The sequence below is a fragment of the Pipistrellus hanaki genome, assembly GCF_964339955.1.
Source record: "Pipistrellus hanaki genome assembly, chromosome: 5".
NCBI lineage: Eukaryota > Metazoa > Chordata > Mammalia > Chiroptera > Vespertilionidae > Pipistrellus > Pipistrellus hanaki.
In genome coordinates, this window is record NC_140507.1 from 27,019,734 (window position 1) to 27,046,477 (window position 26,744).

General features: G+C 42.2%; 1 protein-coding gene across 4 annotated transcripts in view; it reads left to right on the forward strand.

The window, feature by feature from the left end:
* The first annotated feature begins 1,682 nt into the window (after window positions 1-1,682).
* The window catches only part of SIL1 (SIL1 nucleotide exchange factor), a 170,896-nt gene continuing 145,834 nt past the window's right edge, over window positions 1,683-26,744 (forward strand). For 2 of the 4 annotated variants that reach the window (XM_084885093.1, XM_084885095.1), the window contains exon 1: window positions 1,685-1,886. The gene's annotated coding sequence lies outside the window, so the exon portion shown is untranslated. Of the gene's footprint in view, window positions 1,887-26,744 lie in introns of all 4 variants that reach the window. The other 2 variants (XM_084885096.1, XM_084885094.1) reach the window with 2 other exon arrangements.

The window sequence follows — 26,744 nt, forward strand, 5'->3', positions numbered from 1 at the left end:
AGGTAGAAACGGTTGTTTGTTTCCTTATTTAAAAGGAAAATATAAACTTATTTCTGCTCAATTCCAAGAGTAATACAGGGAAATAAAGAGAAGAGACTATTGTGACTCTACCCACTCACCCACTATGGTCTCTAGAGTTCAAACTTCCCACCTTTACCGTGGTCCTCCTTGTTTGGTGGCCTTGAAAATACAGGCTGTCTGCTTAGGCTTCGCCCTACATACTGGTTTCAGCAGCTCAGGAAATGAGTTTAGAGCTAGTTTCTCTGGGAAGGTTTTCAGTCAGGGCTTCCCAAGATCTGGGCCTGGGAGTTACAAAATTTCCCTTCCCCACACACTGGAGCTGGTTAGATCTATCCCAAGCAGGAAGCCAGGCTTATGAGGGCTGGCAGCTCTGTGTCCAGCTGGACTCTTTTCTTGGCTCATACATTTATTTATTCATCCCAAGATTTGAGCTTATTCTATTTTTAAGCATCTTGCAGCACTTTATAACTTTTATCAGGCTTGATTATAATTTGCATGTTCATTCTGTAATTTATCACTGATGCAATAGATATTTGTTGAACTTTTATTATCTCTCCTCTGGTTCTGCTTTCTGGTATCCTGAATGTTCCATAGGAAAAGTGAGCTGTCCTCCGTCCTTTCCCACCCAGTCTCAGGGGCATGTCCTATCTGACTAGACCTTTCTAATAAACTGGCGCTACTCATTCAGCCATTGCCCAAGGGCTTGTTTTTCTCCCTCCTCAAGCTACTTATTAAGGTTCGTTCAGTGGCTGCAAAGTTAGTTTTCCAGCTGGTTGAAGTAAACATAATAAAGAAAGCAAATGCACTGCTAGAATCTCACATAATACATAGGAAAGGGAAAGGAACTCCAGAGACAGGTTGTTTGGTTGCTCTTGGGGAATACCTGCTGTTTGGGAGGTCACTGCTTGTTTGGACGCTACTTTTCTCCACTCATGAATAGAATCATTCTCTGCACTCTGCAGGCCTGATGGAGCACCCCATTTTATTGGTCAAGGGAGGCACGGGGAAGGCCTCACAGAGTAGTATCATGAAAAGAGAACAGGGCTTTTGGAGGCACTCAAACCTGGCTTGAATCTAGTTCTACCACTTCTGTCCGACCTTGTATAAATCATTTAACCGCTTTACACCTTTGTTTCCCTATCTATGAAAAGGGATGACAATTCTGATATTAGAAATGCACAGAAATAAGTACAATGTATATGCAAGCAGTTGGCACCTATAAAATAACAGTGCAGAGCAGATTAGAGGTGCAAGTAACTTTTATTTTTAAAATATTTGGTCGGTGTCTAAAATCCACACAGTACACAGATACATAAAGTAGGTGACTTGCAGGTGGCCTAATCTGCATGAATTTTCCAAAGGACTATTTATTGTTTGAGTCTCTAGGCTTTATCCCAAAAGAAGACACACCAGCTTGATTTATTTTTACTCCCCACACCCTCCTTTATGAGGATCCTTCCCCTAGAAAGAAATTAGGCTGTCGGGCAATCACAGAAGAAACTTCGAAGTTCCACAGGAAAACCAAGCCCAGGGAATTCTTTTCTAGTCCGCTCTCTTTCGGCGGAGGGATACAGGAGGAAAAAGTTCCAGCAAATTTGCGTAGAGAGACGCTAGGGGGGCGGAACTTAATAGAAAACCGGAAGCAGGCGGGGCTAATCATTCCAGTGCCGCCAGCTTCCGTGCGGGGACCGTCCGCCGCTCTGGAAGGCGGCAATTGGGTGAGGCTAGGAGCCACGTAACCGCCGGGCGCTCACGGGTTCAGACTGTCGCCGTGGCGTCTGCGCATCCGAAGCTGGTTGCCGCTGCGGCCGCCTGGAATTGTGGGGGTTGTGTCTGCCCCTCGGCTGCCCGGCAGGAAGCCGAAGGTAGGGGCGGTGAGGGCCGTCTGGCCCCGCAGCTGGGCGGAGGGCTCGGAGCACTGCCCGGCCTCCCCCCGCCAATGGCCCCCGCGCCTTCCCAGCACTGTGCTGGGGCCCCCACACACCTTCCCTGGTGTCTCCGAAGCGGGACGTCCCAAGTGGGACCTGCGCTCCTCATTAATGTCCGCAGACCTGTTCTCTCAACCCAACGGCCGCTTTCCCTACCTTCCCCACTCAGAATGCCTCTAGTAATCCTTCTTAAATGTCAGGAGATAGGGCAGACTGGCTTTTTGGCTCCGCATCTGTTTTAGTCTCCCTCCCTGTTCTCGTCTCCTGGCCTCAGTTTGTGCACCTGTCTCTATTCGCTCCAGTGGACACTGGTTCTCGGTCGGACCGCTGTCATCACTTCACCATATGGAATTACGCGCCCCACCCCCACCCCCCCCGCCCCCGTGGTATTTCTACTCCCGTTTTATGTTTCTCTTCATTCCGGGAGAGGAAGATATGCCTTTAAAGTAGGGGTTACAGACTTTGGTGTGTCTCAAATCACCTTGGAGATTGTGCCTATCCCTTGTCTCAATTTAGGTATTTTCCATAAAGTGGAGCTAGAACACCTGCAAGCCCTCCCCAGGTGGTTCTGATTCAGGTGGTCCCGAAATCCTGGCTTTGAGATTCTTTGGTTCAGAAGATAGAATCCCGTTGATATATGAGCCCCTGTAATGTGGCTTCAGGTGGGAAAGAGGCTGGGGGGGGGGGGGTTCCTTTGTACTGTAGAGCTGGAGGGCGGGTTGATACTTTTAAACATATATATATTAAGGACGCATACAGTTTTTTAATAAATATTTTTCAGTGCGTGCCTTCAGTCAAGTCCAGCTGGCTTTCCGATCTCAATTAAACAAAACTACAAACTGCTTTGGGGTTTGGGGTATTCTATTAACCCAGACTAGGTGGGCAGTAGGAGACTGAATCTTCCATTGTCTGCTAACAGAAGAAACCGATGTGTTTATACACATTAATACTGTTTGTTTTGACAGTGCAAAAGATGTTTTATATCTATGTCTTTTTAGTTCTCACCCCACTTTTTTTTTTTTTTTTAATAAAAATATAGTCAGATTTGGGGATTGAATAGGATTTTGCTGGGATCTTTAGGGCATGAGGATATCAGGATTGATGTTTGTATAGCATGGATCAGGACTTGGTCTGTGATTTCAGTTGAGAACATGGCCTTTAGGTGTTACCACATCAGATTTATTTTAACCTTTCATCTGGTTGTATAATGAGTTTAATCTCCTAACACGTGTTGTTCTGATGAAATTGGCTACAGAAAAGATTGGCCCCATTTTACAGATGGTGGCAATAGGGATGATGAGGTAACCCAGCAATGAAAAGTTGCCTTGTAGTCTGGATTCTGCTCCCCTACCGACTCCCCACCCTCTTTCTGCTGTCTTTGAAGGCCAGCTATTACTTCTTCTCTGTAGAGGCCAACTTTGAATTCTGATGTGTTTCATTGGCTCCAAGAAACTAAGTGAAACTGGAAAGTGACAGGATGGGTTTTAAAAAATAAACATGCCAGAATTTAATGCTTTGATAAGTGTTCTCCTGTAGAGTGGTATGTGAAGATGTGGGTGGTGGAGGTTGAGGGTGACATCACTTAATGTGATATGGTCATTATCCAAAGCAGTTTTGAAAATTCACTTCTGAAGTTGTTTCCAGAGACATTAATAAGAGCATCATACTGTATTTTTTAAAAAATTGTTACCTCAAATAGTCATGGTTAAAAACTTTGTCAACTGATTTGTCTACAGATGACTTAATAGTTCCTTTGAAGTGGACATAACGCTTTTTTGGAGTGTGGTAAGCCTGAGTTTTGATTCTGAGTCTAATTCATCACTTATTAGCCATATGACCTTGGACAAGTTATTTCACCTCTTAGGCTTGGTTTTCCACTGCATAAAAATGGGAATAATACTTTGAAGAGTGGTGGTGTGCCCTCCTAGGGGCACACCCACTTGAATCTACTTTTCAAGTGAATTTTCTTTCTCCTAAACTTTTTAAAAAAATGTTTTTATTGATTTCAGAGAGAGGAAGGGAAAGGGGGAGAGATAAAGAGAGATAGAAACATCAGTAATGAAAGAGAATCATTGGCTGCCTCCTGCAAACCAGGAATGGAACTGTGACCTGTTTCATAGGCCAACGCTTGACCACTCTTGGTGAACCCCTTTGTGGGCTCTGTGCACAGACTTATTGTAGTTAACCCTTGATTGCTGTTGGTATCACTGGGAGGAATTGACCTGTAGGCCAATTGGTTGTGATGACCATCTGTGTCTACACTGGAAGATCTGTTGCACTGGAGACACCCTTAGGGGGCCGGACTTGCTTCAGTGGGGCTTTGGTGCTCACTGAGTCTTCCCCTTGAGTGTGTCACTTATGGAAGTGAAGAGTTTTAATCTGGTATGGCCTTACTCTGACTGCCGGATACACTGGCTCTTGGATCTCCAAGGAGGTGCAAGGTCAGCCACTGTCTGGGGCCACCCAGCAGGCGCTACAAAGACATCTGTAAATTCCTCCTCTTTGTTTGGGGTTTGGAAGTGCCCAGACGAGGCACAGCTGTGAAGCAAGGCAGGCTACTGCTGCCACCGGGCCTTGGACCTTCTTTTGGAAACTCTGGTGCTCTTTGACCCAGCTGCAGTGAGACAGGTTTTAGGAGGAAAAAGGACAGGCCATTTATATGCAAAAGCCAATTTGCACAGCTTGGGTGGGGTTGTAAATTGGGAGGAGCGGGGTCTCTGGGAATCACCAGGGCAGAGCAAAAAGCAATGGCTGCCAGTCAGCCCTGCACTGGAGAGGTCCCCGGGTCTCTGCGTCCCGCACCCCTGTGCAGGAACAATGATTGCTGCGAGCACTTCTGAGAGAAAGCTGCCCTCACATTCTGGCCAGATGCCAGACAGTCCAGTTTCTCCTGGCATGTGCCTGGGTCCCCCAGAGTTTCACCCAGAACTGGAGTTCAGAGCAGTCAGGAGCTTGTATCTCCCTCCTGATGAAAAGAGCAGACATCCAGGTGCTAGCACATTCCACCCCTCCCCACCTTTTACAGTCTCACTGCACTTTCTTTACTTCTCTAGTTGTGGAACTTCTACTCGGCCAGCTTTCTCAAGGTTCTGGGTGGTAATTGTTCTGCCTGCTTTTTAAAAAATATATTTTATTGATTTTTTACAGAAAGGAAGAGATAGGGATAGAGAGCTAGAAACATTGATGAGAGAGAAACACCGACCAAATGCCTCCTGCACCCCCCCCCCCCCCCAACTGGGGATATGTCCCCAATCAAAGTACATGCCCTTAACCGGAATCGAACCTGGTACCCCCTAGTCTGCAGGCTGACGCTCTATTCTCTGAGCCAAACTGGTTTAGGTTGTTCTGCCTTTTAGTTGTAATTTTGATGTGGTTGTGAGAGGCAGCAAGTATAGGTGTTTACCTATGCCACTATCTTGGTTCTCCCTTCATTCTTTTTTTCCCTCTCTCCTAAACCCTTAAGAGTCCCCACAGAGATTTGCAACCAAGAGAGCAATGGGCATTGGCAGCTCATCCTGGGCTAAACCCCTGAACCTGGCCCCAAGGCTCCCTTTTCTCTGACGTCATTGAGCTAACAGTAGCCCCCCCTTGGCTTACTTTTTTCTGATAACATTTCTGGAGAGCCAAAGCAGCCCCGCCTAGGCTGTCTCCTGTTGCTTCTTCTATCTTAGGTCCTTTGTTATTTCAGTGTTCCCAGCTTTAATAGATGTACTCTCAGAAAACAAATACTTTGAAGAGTAGTTAAATGAAGTACGTAATACACATGAAAGCTTTTGGGAATAGGAATGCAATAACTGTTTTCATCATCAAAGAATGAAGATTGGCTATTAATGAGAATATTAAAAAATGACAATCTGTAAAGGCAAGTTTTATCTTTTTCCAAATAGATGATGCCTTCCAATCCTCTTTTTACTTTGTTTGTGAATTCATGCTCTTCTCATCTAGCCTCTTGTATGTATTTTTTCTTCCTTATTTGCTATCCTTTCCTAACTGAAGCTATGCTGCAGCTGCTGTCTGCCAGTGTCTTAGAGTAAGCCGATTTTAGGAGAGCTGATCTGAATATTTTTACAGTGCAATCCCTGCGGATTTTTCTCATACTTAGGTCATGCTCTGTAGCAAAGGGTTCTCTGTCTCCTGGATTTGGTGTTAATTTGGAGACCTGTCCTTGTGGAGGTAATCTTTTTCTTTCTAAGAGAGGATGAATACTTTATCTTCCTCTGAGTTGGTTTTAAGCTTCAAGACTTAGTCTTCCATAGCATAGAGCTTCTTATTTTAATTATATGTGGCCTAAGGAAATATCTCTCCCCTTTCTTCATTTACTGGTAATTTCACAAAGGGTTTTACTGCTGAATAGGGGAGAATACTAGTAGCCTGTTGCTATTCAGCCTGGGCTTGAGGTAACCTCTGATTTCTAGCATCAACAACAATTAAGTTTGTCTTTGGGACAAAAACATCTAAAAGATTCAAGGTACTCAGGACACATGTGAAGAATCTCCCAGAATTTTCCTGGCTTGTTAAGGGTTTACACCTGGTATCCTCACTTGTGCAATTTTCTATCTTGGAGACAGAATTCAGTAGCAATAGATCTATGTTCAGCCCAATCTGATAGTTCTTTCAGGTTCCCTGAGGCAGCTCATTGACTAGGATAATGGTTGTGATGGCTGGTTATGTCTGCCCTCATTCATATTCATTCATTCTCTCCCTCTCTTGCTCTTTCTGCTTTTTGCTTTTACTAGCATCTGTTTTATGCTGAATTTATCCCTGGCCCATAAAAATTTTGTTTCTTCAGTTTCACCTGGCCCATAAAAAATTTGTTTCTTCAGTTTCACCTTTCTCTTCTGTGCAAATCCCTCTTCTGGATTAGGAACAATATGCTCTTTTTCAGTAATTTCATTGTGTCAGGGAGAGCTCATTTATGGGTTTATCCATTCATGATCTCTGTAACTTTTGCATCCCATCTTGGGTGCTTTTGTTCACACAGATGTGGTCATTAAGCATCTAAATTTGAAGTTCAGTATTACTCTCTGCATTTTTAAGCATGTGCTGCAAAAATTTAGTACTCTTTAAAAATTTTTTTTATTAAATTATTATTTGTGTACATATACCATTGCCCCCCCTCCCTAAACATGCCCTCCCTCCCCAGAGTTTTGTGTTTTAGCACTCTTTTTGTACTGTTGACTCTGTGTCCTGCTCTACCATTTGACCTGGGCATACTTACCAACTCCACCATTGTAATGACAGAACGGTACACTTTGCTTCTGCAAAGTGACATCTTTCAGATACTTGGTGCTTCTCAGATAGGATATGCATATCCTTGATGGCTTTGCCCTCAATCTCTTAATAGTGCCCGTGGCTTTGGTGTTTAAGGCTGCTTAGTAAGTTATAGGCTGCTATAACAGAATGCCATAGACTGGGTAGCTTAAATAACAAACATTTATTTCTCACACAGTTCTGGAGGCCTGTTGGTCAGGTTCTTGATGAGAGCCCTTCTTTTAGTTCACAGTAGCTGGCTTCTTGCTGTATCCTCATGTGGCTCATAGTGTAGAATGTGCCCTGGTTTGGTCAACTCTCTGTAAGGGCACTAATCCCCTCATGGGGGCTCCACCCACATGATCTAATTCTACTTCCAAAGGCTCATCTCCAAAAAAAGTGATCACATTGGGAATTAGGGTTTCAACATAAGTATTTGGAGGGGGAGAGACACATTCAGTCCATAACAAGAAGGAAGCGGCATAGTCAGTGCACGAGAACCATTCCATGCCAAGGCCTTGATGGAGGTTAGGGGCAGAGAGCTCTGAGTCGGGCTGGGCAAATGGCATATTTCAATCTTGGCTTACGAGTGCTGCTGAAGTACGGTAAATCCTTCATGATAACCATCATGTTTCTTGGGGTCACCACATTAGTGAAATGAAAATGCCTATATAGATCTCTCCTATGAGGAGGCTGAACAACCATTTTAGTTTTCCTAGGACTGAGGGATTTCCCACATGTGGGAGTTAAGTGCCCAAACCAGGAAAGTCAGGGGCAACCCAGTACAAGTTGGTTATCCTACATATGACTATTATGCAAATTAATGACAATCTTTATGGCAACTGGGTCAACCCTTTGAACATCAAATGTTTCTTAACCTTTTTGTTTATTATTATTTTTTATTTTTTTTATTTTTAAGAGAGAGTGTAAGGCAGGGATTGAGGGTGGGGAAAGAGAGAGAGAATATCATTACTGTGAGAGAGATACTTTGATTAGTTGCTTCCAGCATGTGCCCCAGCTGGGGCTGGGGATCAACCTGCAACCCAGAAATGGAACCAGCGACTCCTCACTTCCCAGGATGATACTCTGTACTGAACAACACTGATCAGGGCATTTTTTTTTAAAAAGTGCTTTAAGTTTTTATTGATTTCAGAGAAGAAGGGAGAGAGAGATAGAAACATCAGTGATGAGAAAGAATAATAGATCAGCTGCCTCTTATGCAGCTCCAACTAGGGTCGAGCCTGCAAGCTGGGATGTGCCCTGACTGGGAAAATGAAGCTGTGACCATTTGGTTTATAGGTGTACCCTCAACCATTGAGAAACACTGGCTGAGTTTATTAATATTCTTAATAATTTGGAGAAGTTGTTTGCCCTTTTGTGAAGTTATTGATGCTATCTATTGAGAGACTTGGAGAAGAAATGGGGTGTGGATGGAGATGTAAATAGATGGGAGGAATGAATTTTACCTGGACTTCTCCAGAGAGTCTGGAATTAAGTTTATCTTTTATTGTTTTTATTTTCTTTCAGATCTTGTAGTTTTGAGTCAGTCCATTTACCATCTGCTTCTCTGTTGCTTCCTAGGCCTTATTTTTTCACAGCTAAACCTCCTGGATTGGAGGTTGGAGCCTTTGGGGAGTGTATGATATTTAGCTCATGTCACATGTCATATCCACAGAGAAACTGAAAGGGGTATGTTTTTGAGGTTTGTTTGCTGGCTGTGCTTTCACAGAGAGAGAGTTCTTGATTATGCCTTTTAATGACTACTTGTCATCACAGATAGAGGGATATCACAGCAGTCACTGAACAGATCCATATCTAGTCACTACTCTCTGCATGTATTCTGCCTCTTTGTCTTGTGAGGAGAGGAGTTCTAGAAACTGGAATAATCTGAGATGCATCCCAAAGGTCTGGTGAGGAAGACTAATGCCATTTTAAATGGAAATTTCTTTACTTTTGGCAATAGTTTCATGCCTTACATTTCTGTGAGGCTCCCAAGTTGGGTAGCAGCCACCTGACCAAACTCTATTAGCAGGCTACAGTTCATTGGAAGTTACATAAGGTAGGACAGTTAATATCTATAAGATTGATTGTCATGCTTTGAATCCAGTGGGTAGTAGACATTAGAGGTTTAAGGGGCCAGCTCATAAGCAAGGTATTTAAGGCTGAATTTTGTGACCTTACTCATCTGATAGTCATGGGGAGTTGGGTTTGATTGTATTCATGAAACAAAATCTCCATCTGTGGGTGCAGCTCTTAAAGTCTAAAATAGTATATCTGAGCTGGAAGAAATCATCCTTGGGGTCTTTATATCAGTTTCATTGAAGAGATCAGGGCAGTGCCTGGTTCATTCGTAGTTCCTTGGGTGAGTGAAAAGTCAGGAGATAGTATTTCAGGTCTGTCATTGCTCAATGTTGTAGATTTGCATTTGGTTGATTCTTATTTTTCTACTATAAGCCCAGTGCATGAAATTTGCGCACAGGTAGAGTCCCTAGACCTGGCTGGCGATCAGGACCAATTGGGGCCTTCTAGCTGCTGTCTGGGCCTTCCTTTGTTCTACGCCACCCTCTAGTGGTCAGCACATGTCATAGTGAGTGAACAAACTCCCCGTCCCCCGGTCGAACTCCCGAGGAGACACTCTGCATAATAGCCTTTTATATATATAAATGACAAAACTGAGCCCCAGAGAAGTGAAATTGGTGGTATACTTTTTTAGGGCCATCATTGTATTAATGGCATAGCTGAAACTCAAGCCAAAGGGCTCACAGAGGGTGGCCATAGAATTTGTTAGGATTATTTAAAGCCTTGTAAAGATGCAAGGGACTATTGCAGTTAAAAATCTCCAGAGAAGGAGAAGGCCCCTCCACTGACTATCTTGTCCATTATACTTACAATCCTCATTGTTGAGGGTTTTAGCTGTCATGCTGATTTTTCTCCTATTCCTGTTGAATTTTTCCTCTTTTTCTCACCTCTGATGAAATAGATTTGAAGTTTCCCCATTTTAGAAACAAAGAAATAGCTCTTAGGCCAGACTGCTGTGTGTTCTATAAAGAACAGGGCCAATGCATCAGTGGGCCTTTTCTAGTGACCCAAGCAAATCTTTAATATATTAATATCTCAAAGGAAAAGGAATGAATGGTAGGTCAGAGTGGTTTAAAACACTTTGGAGTCAGCTCACTTGGTTTCATATTCTGCTATCTACTTAATAGCTATCAGATAGAGAAGTTACCTATTTTTCTGTAAGCCTTAATTTCATGATCTGTAGAATGGGAAGACTAATATTTACATCTGTAGCCAATTAAATGAGAAAATACATATGGAAAGTGCTTCCTCTGGCACAATTTAACTGCTCTGTATTATCAATAATGACAACAGCAGCAGTTGCCAGTTTCTGATCCAATACTTGGTTAGAGATAAGTTATGCTGACCAAGTAAGTTTTATTTTAATTATCACATCATTGTCTGTCTTCTTTGTTTGTTGGTTGATTATTCATATCAATAGTCATAGGTAGCTCATAGTGAATAACTAAAAGTTGTGAAAAAGGAACTCTGCAGCTTCTCTCCCGTCATTTTCCTATTCCACTCATTTCTCATCTTTCTGAGGGTCTCTTTAACTGCTGATTTAACCAGCACGACGCGTTTTCTGGGCAGTGTCTAACATGGGATTTTAATGGAGCCAATAGCCTGCCAGGGGCCCTCTGACAATGTGTTCTTATCTCTTGCCTCTGCTCTTCAGAAGATATGAAGCAATTACTTCATTAAGGGAACTTTGACATCTGTCATGGCTTTCTTCTGATTTGTATGTCCATTTGTGGTCCTTGTGCAAGGTCTGGGAGGCACAGTTAAATACTCTAAACTGGGCTTTATCAAGTTGACTCTCTTTCCCTTTGAGATTTACAACTTGTTCAGCGTAGAATTGGGGGTGGAAGTGGGAAGAAGCCCCTATATCTACTACTCCCATATTATTGATCTCAAGCTGAATTAAAAAAAACACAAAAAAAACCCCTGCAAGCACCATAAAGATAGCCTGAATGAAACAAAGGAAAACCTCACTATTTTGGGGGAAGACTAGTCTGAATTGGTTTAAAAAAAGAAAGAAAGGAATTAAAAAGTATTTTCAAAGAAATGCCATTGTCTTAAATTTTTGCAACCAAATGCAGTATTTGGCTTACTTAGTCTTTCTCCTCTTTCCTGAAACTGCTCCTGAGTTATTACCGGAGCCCCCTCCTATCTCCTGTTTTAGCTTCCTCCAGGACCTTGTGTACCATTGCCTCTTGGGGGTCTTCCTAAATACTGTGCTGAAAGAGAACACTCATGCTTAGAAGCCTCAGTGGCACCCACTGGCTCTGAATAAATTCCAGTGTTTAGTAGTCCTGGTGTATCCCTGTCCTACTACTTTAATTATATCCTCTACCATTACCCACACGTACACTTTGCTCCTGATAAACTGGTCCATGTGGTCCTCTAAGCATGCCTCTGCCAGTTCTTTTGCCCAGAGTAACCTCTCCTTAGTTTCCTACGTTAAGCTGCACAGTTGCCTTCTTCAGCAAGCTTCGCCAGGGACCACTTATTTGTATTCACATAGAAACTATTTGATTATAGAATTCAGCAAACTTTGTCTTGGTTAGTTATTTTGTCTCTTATTATATGAGCTTCTCAAGGACATGGGCTATGCTTTATTTTGTGTGTGGAGCATAATGCTGAGTATAACATAGACACAATAAATGCTTGTTGAATGAATGAATATGTGAAAGCTTGAGATATGATAACAGTCCTGTTCAAATTCCAGTTTTTTCCAGAAACATTCTTTGATTTCCATCCAGAGAGGGAAGGTAGAGGGAGAGAGAGATAGAAATCTCCTAATTTCAGAGAAGAAGGGAGAAAGAGAGAGAGATAGAAACATCAATAATGAGAGAGTAATTGATCGGTTGCCTCCTGCACGCCTCACATTGGGGATCAAGCCTGCAACCTGGGTATGTGCCTTTGTCACGAATCGAATTGTGACCAATTGGTTCATAGGTTGAGGCTCAACCATGGAGCCACGCCAGCTGGGCAAGCAATTCTTAAGAGTAAGTCTTATTTTTCCAACTGAATTAGGAATTCCTGGAGGGCAGACACTGTCCCTCTTTCCTCTTTGTGTACCCAGCCCTCAGCACAGTTCCTCGATCTTAGAGGGTGTTTAATAAATACTTGTGAACGCCGGAGTCCTGCTATTTGGTCAGCTATTGTTTCTACCAGTTGATCAGCCTCCTTTGTCATCACTGGCTAGGGGTCTCCAGTTCAGATGTTCCTGGCCAGGTAAGGAACAGTCAGTGTGGGGCATTAGGGAATGGTGGCCCTGTGTCAAACTGGAGTGCTCATGTTCTCTGTGGGGACAGCTGCCACTCAGCCTATCATTATCATGGGTAAGTGTGTCTCTATGGCATCATCATCTCATGTTATAAGAAAAGCCAGAAATCCAGATTTTTGTGAAACCCCTAGGGGCTACCAGAGCATGTCTGTGGTTGAGATTTAACTATAGGCTATTTGTGCCCTTTGGATAGAGGCTAGGATTTTACACATTTAAATTTCCTGTATAAAAAGAAAGGGAGGGGAGGGCATAACCTGAACACTTTTGAGGGAGTTGTGGTGAACACCTACCTTTGGTTGAGAGTATTTTTTGTGATTTTCTGTGGGTAGTGAATTAGTCTCTTCAGCTGAGCCTTGCAGAGCCCTTTATTTTCCCTTGTATTCTGACCCTAAAAATGGTGATTTTTGTTCTTTTTTGCCTAGCTTCCAATGAGGGAGGTTTGACTATTGTTCCTGTTTTTATTTCTAAGGCCCTGGTGATATAGCATGAAGTCCCAGAGATCATTCCTGTTAATTGCTTCTCTGAGAAGGCATGCTAAGTAAATAAAAGCAATCAAAATGGAACTACATTATATAAAATCATTGCCTAATTGTGGTCAGCCATGGGGCAAAGCAGTATACTGGTTGTAAGGAAAATTGCACCTCCATGGAACCCTTTGCAGGCAATATTCTCTGGTTGTCTGGCTCTTTTCATAGGCCCTGGCAGTGCTTGCTTATTTGGCATTATCTTCTAGGTTTCAAAGTGTTGCCACCAGTGGTATCCCCATTTGAGGCAGAAACTAGCTGATTGGAAATATCTCTGGAAGAATACATGAGAAACTGAGAAGAGAGGATATCTTTGGTGAGGGACTCTGGATGGCTGGAGAATGGGGGAGGAAGGAGGCTGACTTTTCACTGTATACCTGTGTGCTTTTTCAAATTGGAACCATGTGCATATATTCTTATTTTTTAAATGTACCTGAGCAGACGCAAGTCTGGTCTCTTAAAAGTCACTGTTCTCACTTTATTCCTGAGTATGAGTTTCTCTGCAAACACCTACATCCAGTCACTGGAGATTATGTCTTCAAGGTGACAGTTTGCTTCTTGCTCTCCAGAAGTGTCTTAAGGTTTTTCACCTGGCAGTCTTTTGAATAATAATCAGGCCTAAAGTTCAGTAATTTACTGTTTTCAAAGGCTTTCAGATACGTTGTTTAGTCTGGTCCTTACAACATCTGCTAGTATATTTCATGGAGGTAAAAAATTGAGGTTTGAAGAGTCTAAATGACTTAGGGTCATACAATACTAGTTATGGTAGAGCAATGACTAATCCAGGTAGTCTTATTTTTTCTAATCCTCCCTTGAGGATATACTTATTGAATTTAGAGAGAGAGAGAGAGGAAGAGACAGAAAGAAACATTAATGAGTTGCCTCCAGTACACACCCTGTCCAAGGATTGAACCTTCAATCTAGGTATGTGCCCTGACTGGGAATCAAACCTGCAACCTTTGTGAGGTACAGGATGATGCTCTAACAAGCCAAGCCACCATCTGGGGCCAGGTAGCCTTATTTCATATTCATGCCCCTTGCTTTTAGTTCTTGTGGCAATGAGAAGAATTTTTGGAATTCTCTTATAGACTTCCAGAGCTGTTTCATTTGGGGCAGAAGTGGAGATGTGGTGTTCCCTCTTTACTCTTTTGGTTCAAGCTTTTGCTTGCTTTTAGTTCTTGTGGCAATGAGAAGAATTTTTGGAATTCTCTTATAGACTTCCAGAGCTGTTTCATTTGGGGCAGAAGTGGAGATGTGGTGTTCCCTCTTTACTCTTTTGGTTCAAGCTTTTGCCTTTTTAGGACACACAAGTTATTTAGGCCTGTGTTCTCTGGAAAACAGTGTCAGTAGTAGGATTCTACATTTTCTAGATGGGGCTTCTTTGGGGCAGTACCTTTCAGGGAAGCTTGAATTGATAGCCTGGTTTCCTATTCCTTGCTGAGTATTATTGCTGCTATTAAGCAGAAGGCTTTGTTTCTAGGTTACAAATCTTTCTGGGAATGAAGTAAGGAGTAGAATTGGAAGGACTCATGTAGTCCTTGGATATAATTTAATGCTCCTGAGAGAGTAAACATTGGATTAATATCCTGACAACATATGGCTTGGCATGTAGGGCACTCCTGGGAGACCCTCCTTACCACACACAGCCTAGCCTGCCTTTGCCAGTGGCCCCTTCCCACAGGTCTTTCTAGCAGCTGTTGTGCACCTGGGTGAATCATCAGCTTCCCTAAGCTTCAGGGGGAAAAAAGTTAACTGATGAAAGTTCTCATACACACAGCAAAAATAAACAGATAACCCTGAGAGTCTTACTGAGAGAGACAGTATGTTTTAGTACTATTTTGCTTCTCCTGAGTTTATTGAGGGTATTTACTTCTTTTAGAAACATAGGCTGATTCTCACCACTGGTCTCTTAAGAATACACATTAAATATTATCTTGCCTTTTCTACTCTGCTGCCCCTGACATCCTTGGGGAGGGAGGTCTCTGGAAGTTCTAGAGAGGCAGCGCACAACATGGAAGTCTCTGTTTGCTACTGAAGAACCAAACAGAAATCCTTTTTATCTTTTCTATTCTTACTTAAGTCTGAATTAGATTACCTTCAAAGATAACTTTGTATATTATGATCAAAACTCATGAGTAGGAGAGGCTCCTGGTACCTCCTTTGCGATCTCTGAAGAGGCTTGTGGGCACATGTGCAGATCATGCTCAGGTTGGCTGTTCTAAAGAGAGTTGTCCCAGAGATAGGTACCAGCTAATGCTTAGTTAGGCTGTCACTGGTGACAGCTTTGTAGGTCTGGAAACTCAGCTAGTTCACCCAGGTTTAAGTTTTAGTGGGCTGTCTCAAGCACAGGAATTCATAAAACCATCAAGACATAGTTCCAGTTAACTAAGAAACACGACTGCCTAGTTGGTTTGTGTGGATAGGTAGGAGAATTATCTCCTCTACAGAAAAATGTAGCTGGGAAGTCGGTTCACCCCTGGAAGAAAACAAGGTGAAGTATAGTGGAAAGCTGTAGCATTAGATATACCCAGATTTAAACCATGTACTAGCTGTTAGACTTAAGATGAATTACTTAACCTCTCTGTTCTTATTTCTTTATCTGTAACAACCCTATGTTCATAGCAGCACTATTTATAATAGCTAAGATCTGGAAACAGCCCAAGTGCCCATCAGTAGTAGATGAGGGGATAAAAAAGCTGTGGTACATTTACACAATGGAACTACTCAGCTGTGAAAAAAAAAAAAAAGGAAATCTTACTTTCTTACCTTATGTGAGAACATGGAAGGGACCTGGAGATTATTATGCTAAGTGAAATAAACCAGTCAGAGAAAGACAAATACCATATGGTCTCACTTATATGTGGAATCTAATGAACAAAATAAACTGACAAAATACAAACAGAGGCATGGATACATGGAACAGATTGACAGCTGTCAGGAAATGGTTGGGGAGCTGGATAAAAGAAGGTGAATGGATTAAGCAAAAACAAACAGACAAAAAACAAAACAATCCTAGCTGGCTTGGCTCAGTGGATAGAGCATCAGCCTGTGTACTGAAGGGTCCCAGGTTCGATTCCAGCCAAGGGCACATGCCTGGATTGCTGGCTGGATCCCCAGTAGGTGGTGTGCAGGAGGCAGCCAATCAGTGATTCTCTTTCATCATTGATGTTTCTATCTTTCCTCCCTTTCTCTCTGAAATCAATAAAGAAATATACAACAACAGCAAAAACCCCACAACAACACATAGACACAAACAACACTGATGTTAGCCAAAGGTAAAGCGGGTGGGAAATGGGTGGAGGTGAGCAAAGGGGTGGTGGGAATGGGCACAGAAAGAGACTTTGCTTGGGGCTTTGAGTGCATAATTAAGTGTGCAAATGATGCTTTGTTAAGTTGTACACTTGAAACCTGTATGGTTTTGTGAACCAATGTCACCCCAATAAGTTCAATAATATAATAAAAAAGAAAAACACACACCAAAAAACCCCCCAGAAGCAACCCTGCCAAAACATGCTTCTCAGTCTGTTAGGGTATGAGGAATATATAGGATGTCCCTTAAATGTATACACACACTTTCAATAATTATAAAGGCAGTGTTTATTAAAATATATTTCATTTTCAAATTTGAGCTATCAGCTGTTAAAGTTTGTATTCATTATTTGGGGACACCCTTCATTTGAGAGAGAATAATTTAAAAATCCTCACTGGGGGTATTTTTTCCATGATTTTAGAGAGAATGGAAGGGAGAGGGAAAGGGAATAGAAGAGAGAGAATGACATCAGTGTGAGAGAGCCATATCAATTGGTTGCCTCCCCAATGCATGCCCCCAACTGGGGCAGGGAACCTGCAACCCGGGTACTTACCCTTGATCAGAATCGAACCCACGACCCTTCAGTTTGTGAGTGATGGTCGAATCACTGATCCATGCTGCCAGGATGAGAGAGAATACTTTTTATTGTCTAGTTTCCCTTTTATATATTCTTTGAAGACCACAGCCCTTCTTCTATCTTAGGTTACAATAGGAAAAAGTAGTTTCTAGCTCTCATCAATCCTTTTCAACCTAAAGAGCCTTTCTGGATACCATTCAATCTATAATTTTTTGTTGAGCACCCATTATGTGTCAGGTACTGCTCGGCCATGGGAATATAATGGTGAGTGAGACAGATATGGTCCCTATCTTCAGTGACACCTCTCCAAATCACCTCCTTAGATGGGTTACTTCTGTGGATAACTGGTCTTGTTCATTCTTTGTTGCTTATAGTAATTTCCTTCTGAGAGGTCAGTCTTCTCCCTAGACCTAGGGGACAGTGCCCATTTGTGCTGTCTGGGCCTTGCCTGCTGGCTTGTCTGCTACCAAGAGATGTGCTGAGATTGAAGGAGAAAGCCCCATGGGTTCCTATTGCCTCGGACACTCATGTCCCAAGAGCCTGTGCTTGGCACTCTTGAATGTTTCTTTTCTCCTTACACACAGATTATAGTGTTTACCGGTAATTTAAATTCAAATAACCTTCCACCCTCTCTCTACCTGAAAAAAAGAAAAAAAGAAAGCCCTGTGTATTACAGGGTAGAGAACAAAGTAGGCTAGGCCCCGTCTCCTGGTGGGGTTTGTTTTAGTGTGTGTGTGTGTGTGTGTGTGTGTGTGTGTGTGTGTATTTTGTTTGCCTTTTTTGGTGAGAGAGCCCTAACTAGTTTGGCTCAGGGGATAGAATATCAGCCTGCAGACTGAAGGGTCCTAGGTTTGATTCCGGTCAAGGGCATGTACCTTGTTTGCAGGCACATCCCCAGTAGGGAGAGTGCAGGAGGCAGCTGATCAATGTTTCTCTCTCATCGATGTTTCTAACTCTACATCTCTCTCCCTTCCTCTCTGTAAAAAAGTCAATAAAATATATTAAAAAAAAAAAAAAAAGGTGTGAGAGAGATACATTAATTGGTATTCCAACCAGGGCTGGGATTGAACCTGCAACCCAGGTATGTGCCCTTGCCTGGGAATCAAACCCATGACCTTTTGGTGTGGGGGGTTGATGCTATAACCCCTGAGCAATTGACCAGGGCTCGTGTGTGTGTGTGTGTGTGTGTGTGTGTGTGTTTATAGCCTAGCTAAGGGTTGCCTTTACTTTAATAAGTCTAATGCGTAATTCAAGTATATTGATATTCTGCAGTAATAGAATCTCAAATCTTTTTCTACCTTGTTGTCATATTAGTATGACAGGTAGATTCTGGGCTTTGGCTGACAGGAAGTGGAACTTGTTTCTCCACTTTGGACTCTGGACTGTATCATGGCCCCTAGTGGGCCCTGGATAAAGAAGGCCCAGCTGCCAGATTGATGGGTCCTCAGTTTCAAAATAGAGGCCTGAAGACTGCCCTACCCTCCCTCCTCCTCCTTTTTCTCTTGACAATTTTACCAGCAATTGCCAAGAAGTGTGTGGGGGAAGCAGGTAGAATGGCTCTTCGGGAACCATTTATTTGAGAACTCCCAGTGGATAAATGTGTTTCCCCCTCCTCTTGCTGTGGTGTGTAGCATTGTGATTTGGTAACGCTTGTCCCTTTGCAGTAGTGAGGCTTGTATATGATTTCTCCAGCTCTGTTGGAGTTTTCAGCAATAAATTGCTTGCTTTGCTGAAACCGGTTTGGCTCAGTGGATAGAGCGTCGGCCTGCGGACTGAAGAGTCTCAGATTCGATTCCAGTCAAGGGCATGTACATTGGTTGTGGGCACATTCCCAGTGGGGGGTGTGCAAGAGGTGGCTGATCGATGCTTCTCTCCCATCGATGTTTCTAACTCTCTATCCCTCTCTTTTCCTCCCTGTAAAAAATCAATAAAATATATTAAAATAAATAAATAAATAAATAAATTGCTTGCTTTTTGGTGTTTTCCCCCAATTCTATTATTTTCCCAGGAGTGGGGAGTGTGTCAACAATTAGGGACCTAGTTGACCCTCTGTTTCTGGCTCTGTAACTACTGAAAGCATGGTATCTGAGTCAAAATAAGCATGTTTCCCACTGTTGCTGGGACTGGGCACTTGCTTTCATCCTCTGTTGCACACCTCCCAGCTTCCTGTTAACTTCTCCTCAGTAAGAACAGACAGTGTCACCTCCAATGACATGTGGCTTTGGAATCTGATGTCGTGGTACTAGTTTAGTGATTTGGGCAGGGTTTGGGAGCCCATTTTGTGCATGTGCTGCTAGATGAGGAAATGGGGGCTTTTTTTTTCTTTTTGTCTTTGGTACCATATTTCTTTCCCTGGCATGATTAGCCTCCATGAGCCCTGTTGCCAAGGGAAGTGGAGAATTCTTTACCATGATTAATTCATTATTCTATGAAGTTATAAAATTGCAGTTCAGAGCAAGATGTCAGAATCTCAAAGTTTCTATGGAACAAGTGACCTTTTGGTGACATTTTTTTCAACATCTTTGGGGCCCATTTGAAGAGGGCTAGAGTAATAATTAGAACTTAAACAAAGAAAACTAATTGGAGCCAGAATATTTTATAAGATGCCTCCTGCACCCCCCTGCACATTCCCATGAGCCTGAGCTCACAGGAAATCAGAGACATCATAAATAGGAGTTTGAGCTTTATTCTCTTCTTACTTATTCCTTTCCTTTTTGCACTATTATTTTTGGATTTTCTTCCCAAGATTGGGTATTCTCCTTTATTTCCCTGGTGGTGGAAAGAGTATCTTAGTGATAGCCTGCTGAGATTTAGGCAGCTAGAGTGAGCAGAGGTGGGCTGCCTTTAGGAACTGCTAAATGCAGGGGTTTTGGCCGAAACTGGTTTGGCTCAATGGATAGAGCGTCAACTTGGGGACTGAAGGGACCCGGGTTCGATTCCGGTCAAGGGCATGTAGCTTGGTTGCAGGCATATCCCCAGTAGGGGGTGTGCAAGAGGCAGCTGATCGATGACTCTCTCTCATCGATGTTTCTAGCTCTCTATCTCTCTCCCTTCCTCTCTGTACAAAATCAATAAAAAAATATATTTAAAAAATTGCAGGGGTTTTGGTTCATCTGGGGAAGGGATAAATTTGCTTTCTAGATCCATTTGCATTCCCCCAAGGATTTTTTGGGACTGACTGTATATTCCAGATGATTCTCTCTGAGAAATGAAAAATTTTTGGATGAAAGGAAAGGGCATTTTTGCCAGTCTTTCTGAGTAGTCAGAGGCTCACGTCAAAGATATGTGGATTTGTCTTCTTTTTTGTTGTTAATCCTCACCCAAGGATATTTCTTCCATTGATTTTTAGAGTGGAAGGAGGAAGGGGGAGAGAGAGAGATGAGAGAGAAACATTGATGTGAGAGAGACACATCAATTGATTGCCTCCTGCACATGCCCCAACTGGGATGGGAATTGAACCTGCAAATTAGGTATGTGCCATTGATAGGGAATCAAACCTGTAACCTTTGATGCTCTGAGAACAATGGTCAATGCAGCATGTCTTCTTTTTTGAAAAAAGTTATTATTGATATCAGAGAGGAAGGGAGAGGAAGAGAGAGATAGAAACATCAATGATGAGAGAGTCATTGATTGGCTGCCTCCTGCATGCCCCCTACTGGGGATTAAGCCCATAACCCAGGCATGTGCCTTTAACCAGAATCGAACCTGGGATCCTTCAGTCCGCAGGTCAACGTTCTATCCACTGAGCAAAACCAGCTAGGGTGCATTTGTCTTCTTAAGGTCGTCTTTAGGTAGCACTAGTAAGGCCCACAATCCATATGGGAGGCCATCGTTTTTCTTTTTAGTATGTTTTTACTGATTTTTTATTTTTATTTTTAGAGAGGGCGGGGGGAAGGGAGAGAAGAGAGAGAAAAAAAATCAATGCGAGAGTGACATGGATAGGCTGCCTCCTGCATCCCCCTAGCCTGCATCCCCCCTAGCCTGCAACCCGGGCATGTATCCTGACCAGGAATATATAGGTAACTTTGGAAATTGACTTTCACTAATATATGTTTGTTTCCTTATCTGTAAAATAAAAAACAGGTTCTTCTGCACCTGTTTCTATGAAGTTTAAGTGACACCTTGTATGCCAAATACTTATCACAATGCCAAGTGTATAGTTGTGCCTAATAAATGTAAATTATTATTATTATATACATATATATTATACATTATTATTGTTTAGCCATCTTTTGTCAAAGGGAGAGGAATAGTTCCTTAAGAGTTTATTTGATTTGAGACAGTTTCTTCCTCACCCTTACCCACCATGGCCCCCACAGCCCTAGAGTCTTTGGTTATTATTCCCCACAGTCAGCAGATTGTACCCAAGATCACCTTCTTACCCAAGCCTTCATTTTCCAGCATGAGTTGTTTTTTGGGAAGAGGCTTTACCCTTCATATCTGAATCTTTGTATCCCTAAAATGTTATATATTGAAGTCCTGACCCTTAGTATGGCAGTATTTAGAGTAAGGACGTAATTAAGGTTAAATGAGGTCTCAAGGGCAGGACCCTGATTGGATAGGATTAATGTCCTTATGAGAGGAAATACCAGTGAGCCCTCTCTCTGCATACACTCATTGAAGAAAAGCCATGTGAGTACATAGGGAGAAGGTGGCTATGAACAAGCCAGGAAGAACACTCTTACTAGAAACCAAAGGAGTCAGAACCTTGATCCTGAACTTCTCCAAAGCTGAGAAAATAAATGTCTGTTGTTTAAGCCACCAAGTCTCTGGTATTTTGTTATGGGAGCCTTAGCAGACTGATATAGGGAGTATCACCTGGCTTATACCCACTTGTGCCCCGATACTTAAGGAGAAGCTTGGAATCTGGAAGTATTCTCATTACTGTTTAAGGCAGTTCGCTGTGTTGCTGCTTTCCCATGGATAATTATAACTCCATGATGAAGCGTGGAAGAATATTATTTTTACTCTGGTATTTAGTGTCTGATAGCTATTAGCCAAAAGGTACATGCCCCCAGTGAGGTACTGGAAATACATTTTATCTGTTCTATTGCCTGCTATTTTAGGAAAACATCCCTGAAGCATTTTAATCTTGTTTTTCATAGTTGTCTTCAAGTGAGGAATTGTTCTGATTTGCAACTTTGGGGGATAATTACTATGTTCATTAATTTCTGTTCTTATCTTTTCTTCCATTTATTACTGGTTTCTTGAGAAAGTTTTTCCCTAAATCTACACTAACTGAGACAGGTCACTTGATTAAAAGGGTATTTTACAACACTGGTTTCTCTGGCTCCCTTGGCACACTGATGGGAGGGCTGTGTCAGCATCTTCATAGCTGGGGTGATAGTCTCTGATCTGGGCTTAGATGAATAAGAGGCTTTTGTGGGGGCAGGACTCTGACCTCAGGCTGCCCTGCAGAATTCCGGCCCCCCCTCTCCCGGGTATTCCTCAGCAAGGTGCAGAAGAAGCTCACCTGGTGTTCTTATCAGAGATTGAGTCATAGATATGAATCAAGCATGTGTTATGTATAGGACATTGTGCATGGCACTGTGACAGATACGGTTTTTGGCTTATAGGGCTGCTCTATACATACCAGTACTGATTAAGTGAATGTGTGGCTTGATAGAGTGGCCTGAGTATTCAGAGAGATTGAAGGGGTAAACCAGGGAGACAGTGACTGGGGGCTAGTGGGTGAAGGGTGATGTAACCTCTATGGAAATGTAACAGAATTAGGAGCTACTTCTTTTTTAAAAAATTTAAAATATATTTTATTGATTTTTTTACAGAGAGGAAGGGAGAGGGACAGAGAGTTGGAAACATTGATGAGAGAGAAACATCGATCAGCTACCTTCTGCACCCCCCCCCACTGGGGATGTGCCTGCAACCAAGATACATGCCCTTGACCGGAATCGAATCTGGGACCTTTCAGTCCACAGGCCGAAGCTCTAGCCACTGAGCCAAACCAGTTTTGGCAGGAACTTCTTCTTTTATTTATATATATATATATATATATATATATATATATATATATATAGATATAGATATAGATATAGATATATATAGATATATATAGATATATATAGATATATATAGATATATATATAGATATATATAGATATATAGATAGATATATATAGATATATATAGATATATATAGATATATATACACACACACACACACACACACACACACACACACGTATTTTTCGGACCATAAGACGCACCGGACCATAAGACGCACCAGTTTTTAGAGAAGGGAAATGAAGGAAAAAAAGATTCTGAAACAGTGTCCTAAAATATTTTATGTGCATTAAAACCCAACATCACAGTCATAAACACATGTAATCAACCCTGTAAAGTAAACAGCAGCATTTAGAACCATTTTAGAGCCGGGCAAGCACACAGAGACCACACAGAGCCGGGCAAGTAAAAAAACCTTTTTTTTAAAAGTATATGTGTAGGCTATATTTGGACCATAAGACGCAGGGACTTTCCCCCCCCACTTCTGGGGGAAAAAAAGTGCGTCTTATGGTCCGAAAAATACTTTGTGTGTGTGTGTGTGTGTGTGTGTGTGTGTGTGTGTGTGTATATATATATTTGATTTTTTACAGAGAGGAAGAGAGAGGGATAGAGAGTTAGAAACATCGATGAGAGAGAATCATCGATCAGCTGCCTCTTGCACACCCCCTACTGAGGATGTGCCCGCAACCAAGGTATATGCCCTTGACCAGAATCAAACCCGGGACCCTTCAGTCTGCAGGCCGACGCTCTATCCATTGAGCCAAACTGGTTTCGGCAGGAGCTTCTTCTTGAGGGCCATGATGGCCTAGCTCTTGGAATTACAAGAGGAAGTAGTAGAGGAGGAAGGCTGTGTTGAGAATGGTTAATTTTTTGTTATTGTTGATATTTTGACCTTGAGAGTCACCTCGTCTTTTTATTGTTATGTATGTTCTATGTAAGTGCATATGTTTCATAAAATGTGATCACCAAAGACAATTGAGAGAAAAAAAATGGAAAAACAAGTTGGCTAAGGATAGGGCAGAGGCAAGGATGTATGTGAGTGAGATGCCTGGGAAAAGAACTCTTTGAAGAAGGTGAGAAAGCAAAACCCAGAAAAAGGATTTGAATTAATGTGGAACTGAATAGGAGCCCAGCTTAGAGAAGTCTGATCTGGGCTAGATATCCAGGGAAATAGCACTGGAGGGATTTTTGTCTGTAAGAATGAGGGGGGATAGACAGCATTTAGCTTGGGATACTGGGGGAAAGGGGACATTGAGAAGAATGGTGTAATTTTCTCACTGCCCATACTCCATGTGTCTCTCAAATATGACGTGTCATGTAATGTGACAATTATTTGTTTATATGCTTTTTCTTCTCCTAAAAAATAGGAAAGGGGGCTTGATCATCTCTGTATCTCATTACTTAATACTTAAGTTACTTAATAGTGTTCATCACATAGCAAGTGCTGCACAGATGACTGATGATGAACGTGCTTGAAGTTAAGGCCTCAGTGAGCTATCCATTACAGAATGAAGTATGAGGGATAGAGATAGAGATGGGGTAGAGGGGAGATGAGCACATAATTGGCTTTTGGGATGACTCAGGATAGAACTGAGAAGTGAGCCTGACATAGAATCTAAGTCATTTTTCAAGAATTTACTAGCCCAGCTGGTGTGGCTCAGTGGTTGAGCATCGACCTATGAACCAGGAGGTCATGGTTTGATTCCTGGTCAGGGCATATGCCCGAGGTGTGAGCTCAAATCCCAGTGTGGGCATGCAGGAGGCAAGTGATCAATGATTCTCATCATTGATGTTTCTGTCTATCTCTCCCTCTGTCTTCCTCTCTGAATCGATAAAAAAATATTAAAAGACACACACACACGAAGTTACTAAACATTGCTTTTGTGTCAAGCATTAAGTTAGCTGGGCAGAATGGATGTGGTTCCTGTCATTTAATGCTTAAGGCCTAGGAGGGGAGAAGGACAACTATATAAGAAAATGTAACAAGTGCTAAAATCAGAGAAGTACAAGTGCTGTGGCAGTACCTAATTTGGACTAGTGGGAAGGGGCTCCTAGAGGAAGTGTCTTATAGGATAAGTAGGAATTTGCCGATAAAAAGGAGGGGAAGCAGTTCTGAGCAGAGGGTCTATCATTTGCAAAGGCCTGAAGATGGGAGATCAGCTGTCTTAGGGCATTGGAAAAAAAGTTCCTTAGAGCCATTTGTACACAGGGAGAGGAAAGAGATAAAGCTGAAGATGCTGATCTGGGTTGGATGGTGGAGGGCCTGGTTATGGAATTTGTCCTTTATCCTGAATGCCTTGGAAGATCATTGAATGTTTTCAAGTAGGGGCTGGTAGGAGCAAATCATGCTCTGGCTACAGAATAACCCCTCTAACATTTAATCAAGGTGAATACTTGTAATTTGCTGATCTTCTATCCCAAGATCCTTTGATACTGTAGCAGTCTGCCTGAAGTGTGGGTGGAGGGATGAGGCCTGCCGCAGACCTGAGTCCCTGGTGTTTGATCTCAGACCTGTGCCCAAGGCTGTGCTGCTTAACGTATGGTTTTCAGCACTGTAGCTCTCACTTCAGCCCTTTCGCAGCAGCTTAAAATTCCTCAGCCACCGTTCATTCCTCTGCTCTGCGTTCTCCAACAAATTGAAAAATTTTATGACAATGTCAAATCAATGGAAAAAGTTTTAAAAAGTAGGATTGAGAAATAAAGACTTCTTTGCCTTTTCTCTCAGCAAGGGAATTTGAAAAATATAGAAATCCTAAGTTATATGTTAAATATCCTTGGGGTTTCATTTCCTTTCCTTTTGAAAGTGTTTTACATTAACCAAAATCCAACAGAGATGCTTGTGGGAAGATAATTCCTTTTGACTGGAGCTTAAGCTCTACATTGTGAGCTTTTTAATTTTCTTTCGTCGGTAGTGGGTTGGGGACCCAACTGTGCAGTCACCAGAGCTCATCACAATCCTGTTGCTGGATGAGTTATCCCTCTGAAACTGTATGTTTTCTCCTTCACCTACCTAATGAAAGCCAAATTAAATAAATTTTAAATCAAGGAGATGAATGATGAATTTTTTCTTAGAATAGAAACTAAATAAGGTCCCAAAGTACTAGATATAATAGAAAGTGAAGTTTTTATTTGCATATGTGCTATTAGGCATGGCTTTAATGTTAGGAAAACAGGAGGTTCTTTTAATGTAGTTTTTGGAAATAGGCCACCCCCAGAGAGATGAACAAGAGTGCTTTTTTTTTCTCTGCCCCTCTTCTCTTTTGTAGTTTGTGTATGCCCTCGCGTTTTCAGTACCTTGTACAGGTACATAGTACATGTAGGTGCTTGGAGACATTTGAATAAATGAAAGGATAAGTTTGAGCAGGTCCTTCTTTCTCTCCTGTTGCTCCTTCCCTCCAGCTCCTCAGCCTGCCATTTGTTCACTTCTTCATCCATTTATTCATTCATTCAACATACATTTATTCCTTCTGGGCTAGTTTGTGGGCCAATGATAAGGAACGTGATGAAGGGAAGTTTCCATTGAGTTGAGGCTGAAAGGCATGGCCAGATTTCCCCTTCTTTAATATCTATTTTGTCCTTTGAAATTTATTTCTAAGCTACTATCAGCACTAACATCATCCTCTTGAAAATTGCCTTTTTTACAGCTGCTTTGGTGGAAGGAAATAACTTCCCTTATGATGAGGGAAAGTTACAGAGGAGGCATTAAGACTCTTCCACTTAGTGGATACCCCCATAGTATGTTTTCATGGGGTGGGGTTTTGGAGAT